The 14558-nt window shown below is 40.6% G+C and overlaps 1 long non-coding RNA gene across 1 annotated transcript; it reads left to right on the top strand.

Annotated features, from left to right (window-relative positions):
• The first annotated feature begins 5526 nt into the window (after nucleotides 1–5526).
• Nucleotides 5527–11545, top strand: LOC107837967 (uncharacterized). The gene is made up of 3 exons (XR_001664020.1): nucleotides 5527–5705; nucleotides 7377–9375; nucleotides 10939–11545. It is a non-coding gene; the product is annotated as an uncharacterized LOC107837967 (long non-coding RNA).
• The last annotated feature ends 3013 nt before the right edge of the window (nucleotides 11546–14558 follow it).

A 14558-nucleotide genomic window follows, 5' to 3' on the forward strand; every position in this document is an offset into this window, starting at 1 on the left:
CTAACATTGGTAACAAAGTAGATTTAGAGTCAGTAGTTGTTCAAACAGATCAGAGCAAATTTTCAAAGGTCACAAATGAATCGTGAAGCTGTCTGCTGCATGACTGTTTTCAGATACTGTCCTCATGCTGAATATTGAGTGTGCTTGAACCAAGCAGAGTAAAAAAAAGTAAATAACCTTCTTTGCATGTCTTAAAGTTGAGGTGTGTGAATGATCTATCAGTTCAAATTACGGTGTTAAGCAGGGTTGTTCAGAGGATCTGCTTTGACATGCCATAAAAGTCAGATTTCTCCCTCTTCGGCTGCACACTGTTTGACTAAAATTATAACGATGAGGTGTTGCTTCACCCATGGGTCATTAGAACGTCTGAGAGGAAATCCTGTTCCAGCACAAAATCCAACACACACACAGAGGCTAGCTGTAGCTCGCAGCGCTAACAGACGCAGCAACACTTTCAGTTCATTTCCCATCAACTTAACGCCAACAGCATGTTCAGTACATCACCTTTATGTAGCTGCATAAAGCAATTTTTCACGTAATTTCATCAGGACGCTGACACTGTGTGACCAAACGAAGTTCAAACCATCTAATCTGCCTAATTATCAAAGTGTGTGCAAATGAAGAACTGAGCTCTGAAGCAAACTGTGCTTCTTCTTTTTAAACAAAATCAAATGATTCACTGTGGATGGAATTCTGGAGGGGGGGGGGGAATGTAAATCTTTATTCCTGCTTTTGTAAATTAGAACCAGAAGCTAAATGGCTCCTATTCTCCAGGAGCAACACTGTTTGCAACACGCACATTGGGTCTCCATGGTTGCATGCATATTTTTGACAGAATAAAATGAAAATGAATTTGAAGAAAAAAAAGGAAAACACAATGACTGGCTTCCCCGCCTTTTAAGCCAGCTATTGTCTCGACCATTGTGCCAGTTATTAGTCACCCGTTTTCAATGTTTTGTCTTTTTTTGAGCTAAGAATAAGATTTTGAGTGTGGTTTAAACATATTTGCACTGGTTTGAAAAAATGAACAAAAAAAAAAAACATATATGCAGATTAGTTGCAGAAGTATGGCTGCAGTGAAGCAGCCATAATTTCTGGGATAAAGCTAATGAGAAGCACCAATAGAAAACTGCAAGAAGCAATAAAGAGCATGTTAGTAATGTTGTATGGATAAATAAGGGGGGGGACAGGGCTACTTATAAGAGGCTGAGCAGCAGGAAGATTGAGATATCTTGTGTCATTTTGTGGTGTCTGCAAAGTTTTAGGCTTCATTATTATTAAAAAAAATCTTTTTTTTTCTTTTTACAAATTCATGATAATGTAAACAAACATCGGGTGTCACAGAACAGCAAATTCATAAGCAAACTAAGGCCCCATCTACACAGGAACGTTTTATTCTAAAACTGGAACGTTTTTGTTGGCTGCATTCACGCGGAAACAGAGTTTGTTTTTTTATTTAAATGGGTTCCAGAGTGAAAATTTCACCCGTATTCATGTGGACAGCAAGAAACGCCCAACCTCATCCTTAAATGTGTCCGACGTTTCGTATACAACAACAATAATGGTGGCTTATGTGTTCGTTTTATGCTTTATAAGTGTTACAATCCAACGTGACATGGAAAGGAAGATTGACTCCAACGATGCGCCACACTAGAGACTCCAGTCTTGCTTTGTTGTCTTTTTTTTTTCTTGTTGCGTTTACCAGTTGATTCTGTACAGAAAGAACACTGAATTAAGTGATGCAACATCCCCACTACTCTCCTGTCAAGTAACTGGCCTCAAAAATGAGCTTCAGAGCTCCCCACTTATTAGTTAAATAAATAAAATAAAAAAAAACAATAACATTTAAATTTCTATGTCTCATACTCCATGTTTAGCGCCACTTACAGGTCTGGAGGAGTAACAGTAGCATTTTGGATCATTCTCGATGTTTCCGTGTGATTTAAAAAATTTCTGAAAACGGTCCCGTGTGGACACTGAAACCAATAAACATTGATGTTGTTTTGTTGGATGGTAAAAAAAACAGTAAAATTAAATACAATCACAATTCTTTCATACATCTCAGGTATGAAAGGAGATTTAAAGTAGGTTTTGTGTTATCTTGCAACACCATTTTCCACATATGGTAGGGATGAAAAATTTCCCAACCCAGCATAAAACATTGGCTGTGCGTTCCTTTGGTTTGTTTGTCAAATTTGTATTTGTGTTGTGCTGAAAACCAGAACTGTTTGGACAAAGAAAATGCTTATCAAAAATACCTCTTAACAAATGGAACAGAAATATAAAATGAGCGAGAAACGATGAGAGAAAGACGTCAGTATAGATGAATTCTGTAATACAAAGTTCTGCGAGTTCAGTAAGACACGACTAGTACCAGTAGAATCTGTTGCCCTGTGCACTCAACACCGAAGTTGTTATTTGCATAGAGGCCAGGTCTGTGGTTTGAGAATGCTGTGACCGAAGCGCGCATTAGCATATAGGCAGGCAACGGGGCCGAGCATTTGACGCCCAGAATGGAGTTGCGGCTTGCTGGACGTGATCGAGCATATGAAGTGGAGGTCCACAGGTGAGATCATGCTGGACTGTGACGGAGAAGTTCCCTGGAGTAAAAGCTACAGTTTGCCGTAAAAGACGGCGTCCTATTTGTAGCTGAAGAGCAGCAAACTTGAGTCAGAAAAGAATATCTTAAAGCCTTCCCACAAAGATGTTTAGTGTGCCGACACCCGAGTGGGTTTGACTTCAGTGACAGGATTTAGATTTGATGCTTGACATTGTTTTTGCTGGTGAACGGCGGTTAATGAGCCACAGATTTATCAACAGGAAATGAGAGGATGAGTGGAAAAGGGGCTTTTCTGCCTTAAGAATTGCACCTGTGCTCCGGTTTGGCTGGTTGAGGGCAGGGAGTGTCCTAATGGTGCTGCAGGCTCAGCTCAGCTGCGTCTGCGTGACCCGTTAATGGTCTACTGGGTATTTGATGACAGTTGCAAGAATCTGACGCTCCGGGGTGTCCGTTGCAGCTTTTAAATTTTTGTCATCAAATCTGTCCCGACTGAGCTGATTTATCACCGTCTCTTCGTGTCATGAATCTCAGATTTCCCTATTAGACACCACATGCACTTGGTCCTGTGAGGTTCCACTACAGAAATAATTAAGACACTGTATTTCCCCCTGCAATCTTTCCGAGTCGACAACAAGGATGCAGGTACCTTCTAGGACTTTCTTCCCAATTCTGCAGTGATGGAACGATGAGGAAAACGCTCATTCACGGGACGCGACGGGCAATCTCTGCAGTTTGTGTCGCTCTGTTTTTGTGGGACTGCAGGACAGACTTTGGGTCGAGCCAAAACGAAAGGGGAGGCCCTGTAATGTCTAGTAAACGTCTGTCAGCTCTTTGGCCGAGCAATCTGTTGCTCTGTTCCTCCCGGAGCGTCTGCTCAACACATAACCTAACGCAGGACAGTTATTCACAGCTGCCTTAGAGGACAGATTTAAGGGCTGACTAAACTCAAATTACCACCTGACCTGTGCACTTGTTAAAGAGAGAAAGCTAAACCTCACGAGTACGTCCCTAAAAGATTATGTCGAACACCGCAAAAAGAAATGATGGAAGAACTCCGAACCAGACCCCGGAGTCAAGGAATCTTTTCAAGATGCACAGAGTAAAAGAAAATTGCATGTCGCAAAGCACGGACTGCACTTTAAGCTACGCAAAGAAATATCAGATGCTGTGACTTTATTACTGGACTGGATTGTACAACATTGGAGGACCACAAAAAGTAAATAAATCTATTTTTAGTTCCTTTCTTTCCTCGTTGCAACAACGCTTCTTGGTATTAAAGCTTAAACAGTTGGGAAGCCTGTTAATATCCCCGTTAAATGTTTCCACATTTGTAAGAAAAATGCATTTGCGGGGGCACCCAATGCCTAACAGCTTGCTCTGCTATTGATTCTTGCTTAGTCCCACCAGATGCTTATTCATCTGGTGGGACGATTAAAGTTTGGAGAAGCAAATATTGGTAGTTCAACATTTTGACACAGAGAACTCAGTAGCGGGTGAGGGACAGTCACACCCAACAGCTTGGCATTCTCTCTTCGTGCTGGTCAACAGCTTGTTCACACACTATTAATAAGCAAGTGTTGCAACTTATTGGAAAATGTTCAAATAAAATTACAATGCCGGCGTCTGAGACGCAGCCACACAAACACAACAGACTGACAGGTTGTCATTAACTTAAAGGTTTTCCGACCTTCGTCTTGAGAAACGAACGCGGCTTTGGGTCAAGGCTGGGGCTAGAGGTGAGTATATGGTATCATCTGTTTAAATAGTTGCAAAATGGGAATCAGCTTGAAATTAAAACCAATTAAAACACTCAACAGTGAAGTGGGCTTCCATTTATTTGGAAAAATAAAGCTATTCCTTCAAAATTAGCATGTTTGCAAAGCACCCATCCATTAAAACAATTAAATATATTCTTCCAAAAAGCCTTTATTAAAGTCAGGCCCAGTACATTTAGAACATAAATGGACCATTTCTTATTAGGCATTTCTTTAAAATGAAGAATGTAGCTAAAAGTTATTTTCTTCAAAAAAAAAAAAAAAGCTAATTTAAGACTCTCACATAATCATGCTTATCTTGTGTATTTTATAGTTAAAATTTTGTCGTTGAGGGTACTGATTGCATACATTTCTCATGACAAATTCCTTCATGCCCCACAATATGAACGGATAGTAGTGAGTTTGATGAGCTAGTTGGGCGCTGAGCCCCTTTTCTTATCCACCGAGGGAATTACTTTGCACCTGTTAGAGCGGCACAAAGGAGCTGCGTTTCCATTACGAATGTGCGCAAAAATTTGTCGATATTCAGCTCATGTTGAAAAAAACACAATTTCACAATTGCTGTTCCTATTAATTATGAGACGCAGTTAAAATCGCACATGAGTAAGTTTGTTCACTGGATAAGTCTTTACAAAAGCATGCTTCGACGTCATCCTCCTACCACTTCCTGTGTCGTCTTCGTATTTTTCGCCAGTGGTAACAACATTGTTGATCACATGACTTGCATGGTGCGGAAAAACATCTTTCCATTGCAGTTTGCGAACTACACTCAATAAAATCGCTTCATCCTTTTTATAGAAAGTTTATTTCCATTAAGCACATTTATTTTTCGTAAATCCAATTTGCACAATTTTATGGCCGACAGAAACACAGTTACCGTCTAAATGTTTTATTTTTAACAATGAGCTTCACAAATAAAATTGTAACTTACAGACAGGGTCCTGTAAACATTGGAAGAGGTCAGAAGAATCAAAATCAGCCACGTTTGCGCAGACAAGCAAGGAATTTGACTTCGGTTCCACGTTGCTGTCAATGAAGGCAATTTAGATACAAACGCATAAAAAGAGAAAGCGATATTCTCACATGCTCTCTCGGCACCCCTCCGCTCTGGCATCCTGTTGCTAACTGGGATGCTGCGCGCGGACCCCCATATCTCTACGTATGTGTGCGTGTGTGCGCGCGCGTGTGTTTTTGCGTGGACGCAGCCCCGTCTGAGACTTACCGCTTACATTTATAGTCGAGTGGCCCATCAATCTTAATAGAGGAGACGAGCGCAAAGAGCCGATGAAACGCCAAACATGATCACTATTCAGTCAACGAGGGCAAGGAGAGAAGGAGGAGTGGGAGGGGGAGAGGAGAAGAAGGATGAGGTGAGAAAGACAGAGGTCGAAATTTGTTTATCCCTGTCGGTGATAATAATGATCTGATCCATGTCTAGATGGCGGCGTGACAACTGGTGAACAGGCAGGCAAACATTTATTGCTTTGTAGATTCCTTCCTCTTGCTATTATTATTATTTATAGTAGAAATGTAAATTTGCTCAAAATCTATCACCAAAGAGAAGAAGGAGGTCACATGATGGACGTGAGATCGTCCTGGAAAGAGCTTGTGCATGTGTGTATGTGTTTGAGAGAGAGAGAGAACTGCTGAGAGGTGGGGAGTGGGGAGGGGATATTTGGCAGTGGGCTGCTATGCTGTGCTGACACAGGACACACAGGGCCTCCATGCAGCCACAGAGCAGTCACTCTGAGGCCCAACCTGGAGGGGCCGTACGAAGACTCACACTGACAATAGTGCTTACAGTGTTTTTACAGTTTGCTGATGGAAGAGAAACACTGCATGCAATTAGTTGGCAATATGCTATACACGGCATTATGGAGTTACATAACTCTACCCTGGGATATCATTTAAATACAATAAAAGGAATCTATTTTTGCAGCCTGAAAATAATCGGAAACGTGTCCAATTCAACGAAAGGACACAGACACTATCGGATTTTATTTCTTTAAACTGACTGAGCAACTTCCAGTTTTGCTGCCTTACTGCAAAACTGGATGGATGGATGGTAAGGAGTTCACACGTGTAGTATAAATCCAACTATACCGTGAAGGATTCAGATATTTGTTAGAGAACATTAGTGAACAAAAAGCATCATGAAGATCAAAGACAGCAGACAGGTCAGGGAGAAAGCTGTAAAAAAGATAAAGCATAGTTAGGTCATAAAAATGTACCCAGGTTTAAAGATCTTACAGAAAACTGTTTAGTTCACGATCTGGGAACGGGAAAAGCAAAACCAGCTACAGAGGTGGAATCTGTTGACAAAGACAACTATTAGTCATGCTTTCCACAAATTTTTCCTTAATAAAGAGCAGCAAGAACAAAGCCACTGCTGAAAGCAGTCTGTTCAGATCAGACCGATGTTGAACTTGTTGGCTCATGTCCAAAAATAGAGGCCTTGTTTACACGAGAACGCCAGGACGGTGAAACGCAAATGCCTTTGTTGCGTTTTGGCCAGAAAAAACACACAAAGGTTGGACAAAAAGCTGTAGAGTTAAACATTTTTTAAAGACGCAAGAATTCCCTTTTGTTTTCATCTCTATATAAGGGAAGGGTTACGAAAACACGCCTCTGCAGAAGACAGTTCACAAAGTTTCACCGCCTCCTGCAGGCCTGGCATGCAAACTACATCATTTGCAGTGTCAATTTGACAGAATGTATGAAAAAGTTCAATGGACATAAGTGCTTTTGTACAGAGCTGCATGCATTTACACACTTTATTCTTTTCACAAGTTTCCAGTCTTTGCTTTTTCATCCTGTTGTCAACTCCATAAGTTGATATTCACGCAAATAACATGTGTTTCAGTGATGACACAAATAAGACAACTTACATGGGATTCATGAATCCCATTGGCCAAAATGTCCGACTTATCTCATTCTACACTGAGATTTGTCTTGTACTATTTGGCAAGACAAATGAAGCGCACATCAAAGCTGGGCAAATATTTAAGATCCTATTCATGTCTTGTATATTTTGCCTTCAGGTCCGAGAGGCCGGAACACAGGAGGCAGTGTGTGGCGAAGTGAACCTAGGAACGCCTGCAACAGCTGTGAGAAACCATCGGATCTGCCATTCCTCACACTTCAACAGGCAACAAGAGAGCGATTTATGATGACCGGAGAGGGAGAGGGACAAGGAGACATAAACAGACCGGACTAGGGACAAAGAATTAAATAAACACGGGGAATAATATGAGGAGTTGAAGGCAGGAATGTGATAAAGGAGGAAAAATTAAAGGAGAGGGAGAGATGGATGGAGCGAAGGGAGCCGAGTGACAGATTAAGTGCTGGTTGAGACGGCTGAGAAAGGAGCTGGAAGGAGCCAAAAGATCGAGATTAAAATCTCAGAGATTTCAGTGTCGAAGTTTCAGATCGTATCGTACATTCTTTACAATAAAGTCAGAGTTTAACAGGACACCAAGGCGCATGGAGTGATATGTCACAAACGTGAAATCCGCAGACACAAAAAGACCCATCAGAATCAAGGACGAGCAGCAGAACATTGGAGGTTCGTGCCAAAAAAAACATGGCGGCCCGCCTGATGATAGTATCAGTCGCTTCGAGGTATCCGGAGCTTCCAGTACGGTTTGACTACAACTCTTAAAAATAGACCACTTCCCTATCCATAGGGTCATCTTCTAAAAGCCCCTTGCCTTGAGGATGTGGTTAATATCCAGGTCTTATGGGTGAGAAATTATCTAAATACGGGTCGTCTGAAGAATTTAAAGATCTACTCCCGTGTAGCTACCTCCACCCCCTCGTTTCCACGTTCCCTCCTGTCGCATTCTTGTTTTCCGTCTGCCTGTGCTGTCTGCGGTGGGTTAGTGGTGTGAACACTTGGTTTATTTGCTCTTTTAATACAAGCTGACCCCTGCCCTCCTCCCCCAGCACCCCTCGATGTGTGTGTGCGTGTGCATACATGTGAGCGCGGGTGCGTGCAAGCCCAGAGAGCACTCTCCCATGACAACTACGTCAGCGACCCGGAGATGGTGTCGAAAGAAGACCACACCGCAACGAGGGAGACAGCTCACGCCAGCCTAGGACACATGCGCACAAATAAACCTAATGCGCATATACACTCATGTCCAACAAAGCAAAACCGTAGGACGGAGTGTGTATGTGTGTGTATATATATGTACGTGTGTGTGTTTATGTGTGTTTTGGAGCCGAGGAAATCTTCAGCATGTGTTTCAAGAATCCCCGGGGCTCGTGCTCAGCCGGGATTGACTGAAGGGGCCCGCCGCGTTTGTTTCCATAGTGACAAAGCCGTCGCTGTCAAGCGCCACCCAGGTAGCGCTGTCAATCACACTGGCTCGCAGCCAACCACACGCAGGCCGTGCCGCGACCAATCACAGCCAGCTCCATCTATCGAGAAAACCAGTGGGAGATGATCACAGACTCTGAGGTCGGTGATGTATCTCTGTCCAAAAGAGCATAAACAGGAAGAAGATATGGTTGGCGATTTGGATTATTTCGCCCTACCGAATAAAGATGGCAACTTCCATCAAAATGTTTATCTATTTCAATCTTTGCATCAATAAGAACAAAGCTTCTTCAAGGACAGCTTTGAGACCAATTACCTGATGGATAACCCAACATGTTTAGAGAAAAAACAGGCAGAACAAAAGCAGAAAGACCGTGGCCGTGATTCAAACTCAGGGACTTCTTGCTCCAGGATAACAATACTAGCCTTACGCTACCAACAGTCCCACATTGCAGCCCACGTGTGGAAACTTGAACGTGTCATTTACAGCTGCAAGTACGAGACTGCGGTGCTTTCGTTTTCGCCTGTCTCCGTAGCGACGTCTCTGACCAGCTAGATGTAGTTTAATGCTGTTAGCTAACATCCTTCCACCAAGATGTCAAAGCAGGGGTTCTGCTGCCGAGGCTGCATCCTATCTGAGTTGATCCCCATGAGGTGGAGGACAGCAGCCAGTACAACAATTGGTTTCCATGGAGACTGAACGCAAGTTAGAGGAAGAAGTAAGAGCAGTAATTGATGTGACAGGTAAAGCTCACGCTTTCAACTGGTGGATCTCATGTCTGACGTGAGACGCTAGCTCACTGATATCCTCCAGACAAGGGAAATTTGATTTTGTTTTATTGTATTCTTTTTTTGTTTTTTACACAATATGGCTTTAAAAGATATGAATTGCTACTTATTTTTACCATCTTTTGGCAAGATTTCTTCTTCTACAGACCCAGTCTATAAATTAGAATATTATTAAAAAGTCTGTTTATTTCAGAAACTCCATCTCTAAATGAAACACATTATATAGATATACTGTATAAACACAGACTGGTGATTTATTTTTCTTAAATATTATGTTTTTTTGTGTGTGTTTTTTGATTACCGTTAACGAAACATGGCATTTGAAATTAGAATATTACATAAGACCAATAAAAAAGACATTTTATAATGCAAAAATAAGGATTTTCAAAATGTACTTTGAGCCCAACAAACGATAAATTATCAAATTTATCGAATGCGACTGTAAAAGGGTAGGGGCTTTGCAACTCGCAGGTCGTAACGTTCACAAATAATCCCACCGTTATAAAGTTGGACATGAAACACATCAATTTCAGGTCCTTACAAAAACCAGGAGCAGCACAGGCCAAAAATATTAGCAAGGGCCATAAAAATGTGTTCTATTTCTGAGCCGAGGCGGTAAAACGCAGATGTAACACAATACAGAAGTCAAGGTGTTGCATAGCGATGTCAAATAACCCCCGGGCTGTCATGTGGCTACAAAAATAGACAAGCAAATACATGGCATTCGGAGACGGAAAAGAGGAGAAACAACAGAGGCAGGGGGACGGATGCCGGCGTTTCAACAGACAGAGGAAATGTTTACAATCCTCCGGGGAGTCTGTGTTTGATATCAGTGGCAGAATCCTGCTTGATTCCAGTACATATAATAAAATGTGTTTCAAAAGGGTTAGCATGTAGCCACACAAGTTACAGCCTGCAGGTGACTGATACTCGGGCTCCACTGTAACCAGATGTGACGTTTGACACTGATAGTAAATTACCACATTTCAGATGATAAACAGTAGAAAAGGATATAAACTTATCACCTGAATGTAAGGAAGTACACAATAAATTGCAAAAGAATGTTATGTGCTTAATGTGTAGATAATGTAAGCAGATGTTACAAGTTACTTTTGAATTGTGGTAATCCTCTAATCTGATTAGATTCTCTTTATATGGTCATTATTGTTGATAAACCAAATCCCATCCAGCACTGAAAAACAAATTTCAACTTAAAAAAATCTGTTAATATGTTGCAAGGAATCAAATTAAATTCATCAAAGTAAATGTATTAAGTTTAAGTTTTTGTGTTAAAGAAACGCAAATAAATGAATAAGTTTAATTCATTTACATATAACGAATTCAATTTTTTTTATAGCTCCATTCATTGTTTTCATTGAGGTCCAGTAATCCCAGCTAAGACACCATTCAAAGTGTCAGTTCTTGTTCTTCACATCAGTGAAAATTGTACCATATTTTTATGTATTTATGTTTTTGTAAATGTGTATCCGCAGCAACCGCCAGAGAATGGCCTGACGATCCCTGTTACTACCACCGTTTCCTTTCGCCTCCCCAGCAGACTTCATCAGAGCAAATCTTTGTCTCAAACAAGTTAGTTTGAGTCTCCTACAACTGAAATGCTTCAAACTAAGTCAAAAGTCTCTTGTTTTCTGATCAGATCAATTTCAGAGCCTCTTATCTGCTCAAAAGAAAATAGGCAAATCTTATAATATGTGTATTTTTTTAAATTCTGTATTTCTGGGATATCATGTCGTTGAAATCCAGACTTTAGTAACCAGGTCTGTTTTTATTTTAGCTGTAGTGGAATAAATGAACCACTGAATGCACCTTCAAAGCTTGATAAATTTATTTTACTGAATAAACCTAATTACTGTGTTTTCCTGTTGTACAAAATTAGCTGTGACAGGTGTGTGTGTGTGTGTGTTCTGCGTTAATCCCTGTCCTTGCTGAGCAGTCACACACCGCACACAAGAAGAAGACTTTTGTTCCCTGTGGGCTACAGTAGTCTGCAGTCTGTGTGCCTGACCGGCTGAATACAGTAAAGCCCTTTTGCACTGTAATCTCAGATCAATAATAGTGATCAGTGGCTAATCATCTATACCGTCCCCCATCTGCCACCACAGTGAGCAAACAGACACTGCAAACTGAAAACCTCTAGCTGCTCAGGGCCGTGCTTTTCTTTTTTTAATAAACACTAAAACATATAAACAGTCGACCCCCTCGCAGGCATGACGCCGTCATTAATACACGGAGGCGGATGTTGCTGTGACCTCTCTCCTTTTTAAGGCTGACCCCAGCAGATGACCCCGGAGAGGGATTAGTGTCTGATATGCCTAATTAACCTGGCAACGCACAGCCCAGATTGGGACAGCAGCCGAAACTATTCACAACTTCTTCCTCTCTTTTCTTTTCTTCCTCAGGTTAGTTTTGCTTTGGAGTCTTCTTAAATATCCAATAAAACAAATAAATAAATAAATAAAACGGAAATGAAAAGACTTTAATAAAAACAACTGTGTCTCCTGAATGAATCATCGTTCACACAACTTCTATTTTTTTTCTAAGGGTATTTCTAAATTATGCCTTAAAAAAAAAGTTTTCCATACCAATCCGCCGGTATTCCTCTGGTTCCCCCCCTTCCTCTCCCCTTTGTGATCCCTTTGAAGCCTGAACAAGTGTATTTTGACTGCAGGGTTAGCAGAAAAGGAAGCAGAGGTTGGACTTTCGCAGGATTTTCAAACCGACAAAAACATTCAGAGTGAAACCAGCGGAAATGAGAAAGTTAGCATAACATACAGAGACGTGCGGACCCACACTGAGCCCCGAAACGCAAAGAAAGCACCAGCTAGCTACAAACCACACACATAGGAGATTACGAGTTGATATCTCTTGTAAAAGCAGAGTTGCTGTGGCAACTAAAGAAAACATTTCTGATCAGCTTCTTCCGTCAGATGTAAGTCAAAGTGATAATTATATGCAGGAGGGTGATTTTAGTTTGAAATTCTGCTGCGTCTGTTTGAGACTCTTATTTTGTAGTTAGAAAGGTAGTACTTCCTGCTTTGCTGCCTTGTAAAAGGTGTGTTTTAATTCTCAGGAAGCCTTTAAGGAACCAGGTTAGTTTTCAGAAGCATGAAGGCTGAGCTATAAGGTTGAATGCTAAAAGTTCTTACCAGATTCAGACACACGACATTTTATTTCAGGCATCTCTAAGGACAGCCCAAGCCAGTCGCACCTGGAGCAAGAAACAAATAAATTCAAAAAAATCGGCAAGTTGAAAGCACACAGGGTCACAAATTTATTTTTATTTACTTCCATTAAAAATAAAAAACTAATTTTATTGTGATGGGGGTCTTTTTGTATTTTTTAGCCAACTTAGCAACAAATTAATATTTTAACAAAAAAATTTCCAAAAAAGGGTCTCAAAGCTGTAGTTTTCAAACTTGATCAGAAATATCATTTTAATCATTTTAGTTTATTCCCAGCATCAAAAACTGTCTTTGAAAACACTTAGTTTATTTATTGGGTTTGACTGAGTCCGTTTTTGAGTTCACTGGAGATTTGTGGCTTTATTTATTTACTATGACATTAAAATGACAGTGAGCAATAAAAAAACACAGCTAATAAAAGAAAAACACTTGTTTGGTACTGAAAATTGTCAATATAAGTTATGAATTTGTTATGTAAAATCTCATACAGAGAAAAACACAAATAGCCTTTAATTTCACAAATTAATTTCACTTAAACCCCGACAGAGTTTGCTTTCAGATCCATTGATAAAATCGTCCAACATTCTCCTTTAAAATCCTCTCATCTGGTTTGTGCGCACATTTTTTTTTCTTTAACGCTTTTTCATATTTTTAACGACTTTGAGGATGAAAAATGAATAGAAGTGTCATGAGCCTCACATCTGAAAAGTTGTAAAAATTCTGATTAAAAACATATTTTGTTTTTGACTGTTCAACAAGTCGGATAAAGCAAATATTCAATTCAATGACAAAACCATTAGATCCATGGATTAAGATATAAAAACTTAAAAAAGAAGCAAAAAAACAACATTTTCAGGCTTTTAATAGAAGCCAGACTTCCATCCTCTGAACATGTCTGTCGTGGACGTTCGGCTTCCTTCCAGCTGGAAACTTTCTAAAAAAAAAAAACACAGTATCACTTTAATTACAAAATGGTGAAGGCTGCTCTGCACATCATACAGAAAAGCACACGCATATGTTTGCCGACCACCGGGGCAAAGGTCGGTGTTGAAAGTGTGAAGGGTAAGGAGTAAGGTGTGCGACCTTGCTTGCCGCCATACGGAGGACTGCGGTCTGTCTCACGTGAACGTCGAATCCCTGTTTCGATCGGATTTTCCGCTTGCCAAAAACATCCTCGCAAAATTTCAAAGCTGGATTTGAAGTTTTTATCAGGACGTGATGTTAAGAGAAAGAGAGAGAGAAGAGAGAGAGAGAGAGAGAGAAAGAGAGAAAAGTCCAATAAGAGGGCAGGGAAGGGTGACCAGTTATTACAGGCGACCAGAGAGAAGGACAGATGGTTAGACACTGGTCAGGGTTACACAGCAAAAGGCTGTAAAACAGATATGAGGAAACCATGTGTGAGGAGCCTCGGAATGCATACGCTCCCCACAAACGCACACATATTACACTCACTCACTCATTGCACATTTGCTGAGTGTGATAGCAGGGGAACGCTGGCAGGTAATAAGAAAAGCAGACATTTACAGAACCACATGTTCTGTCAGGGCTGATGGGAAATCTTTTCAACGCGAGATGAGCGTTTGGATGAAAATCACACAGGGAAAATGTGAAAGTGAAGTTGAAATACAGTCGATGTGATATTTGTGTTGCGTTACTGACACACAAAAGGGGAAAATTAGTTGCTCTAAATTAATTTTTTTTTTTGATCCAGCAGAAATGTTAGTGTGTTTGCAGTTTTGTGTGATCCGTTTCACTGCACTATTATGACTCATCGTCACATCATGAGGAAACGTTGATGCATAAAGTACAAATTTTAAAAAGATATGGACAAACAAACAAATGTAAATAAATAAATAAACTAATACTGATGTCTTTTTGCCGATGAGAAGTCTATCCAGCTACCAAAAAAA

This window comes from Poecilia formosa, unplaced genomic scaffold, assembly GCF_000485575.1.
Source record: "Poecilia formosa unplaced genomic scaffold, Poecilia_formosa-5.1.2 Scaffold194, whole genome shotgun sequence".
Classification (NCBI taxonomy): domain Eukaryota; kingdom Metazoa; phylum Chordata; class Actinopteri; order Cyprinodontiformes; family Poeciliidae; genus Poecilia; species Poecilia formosa.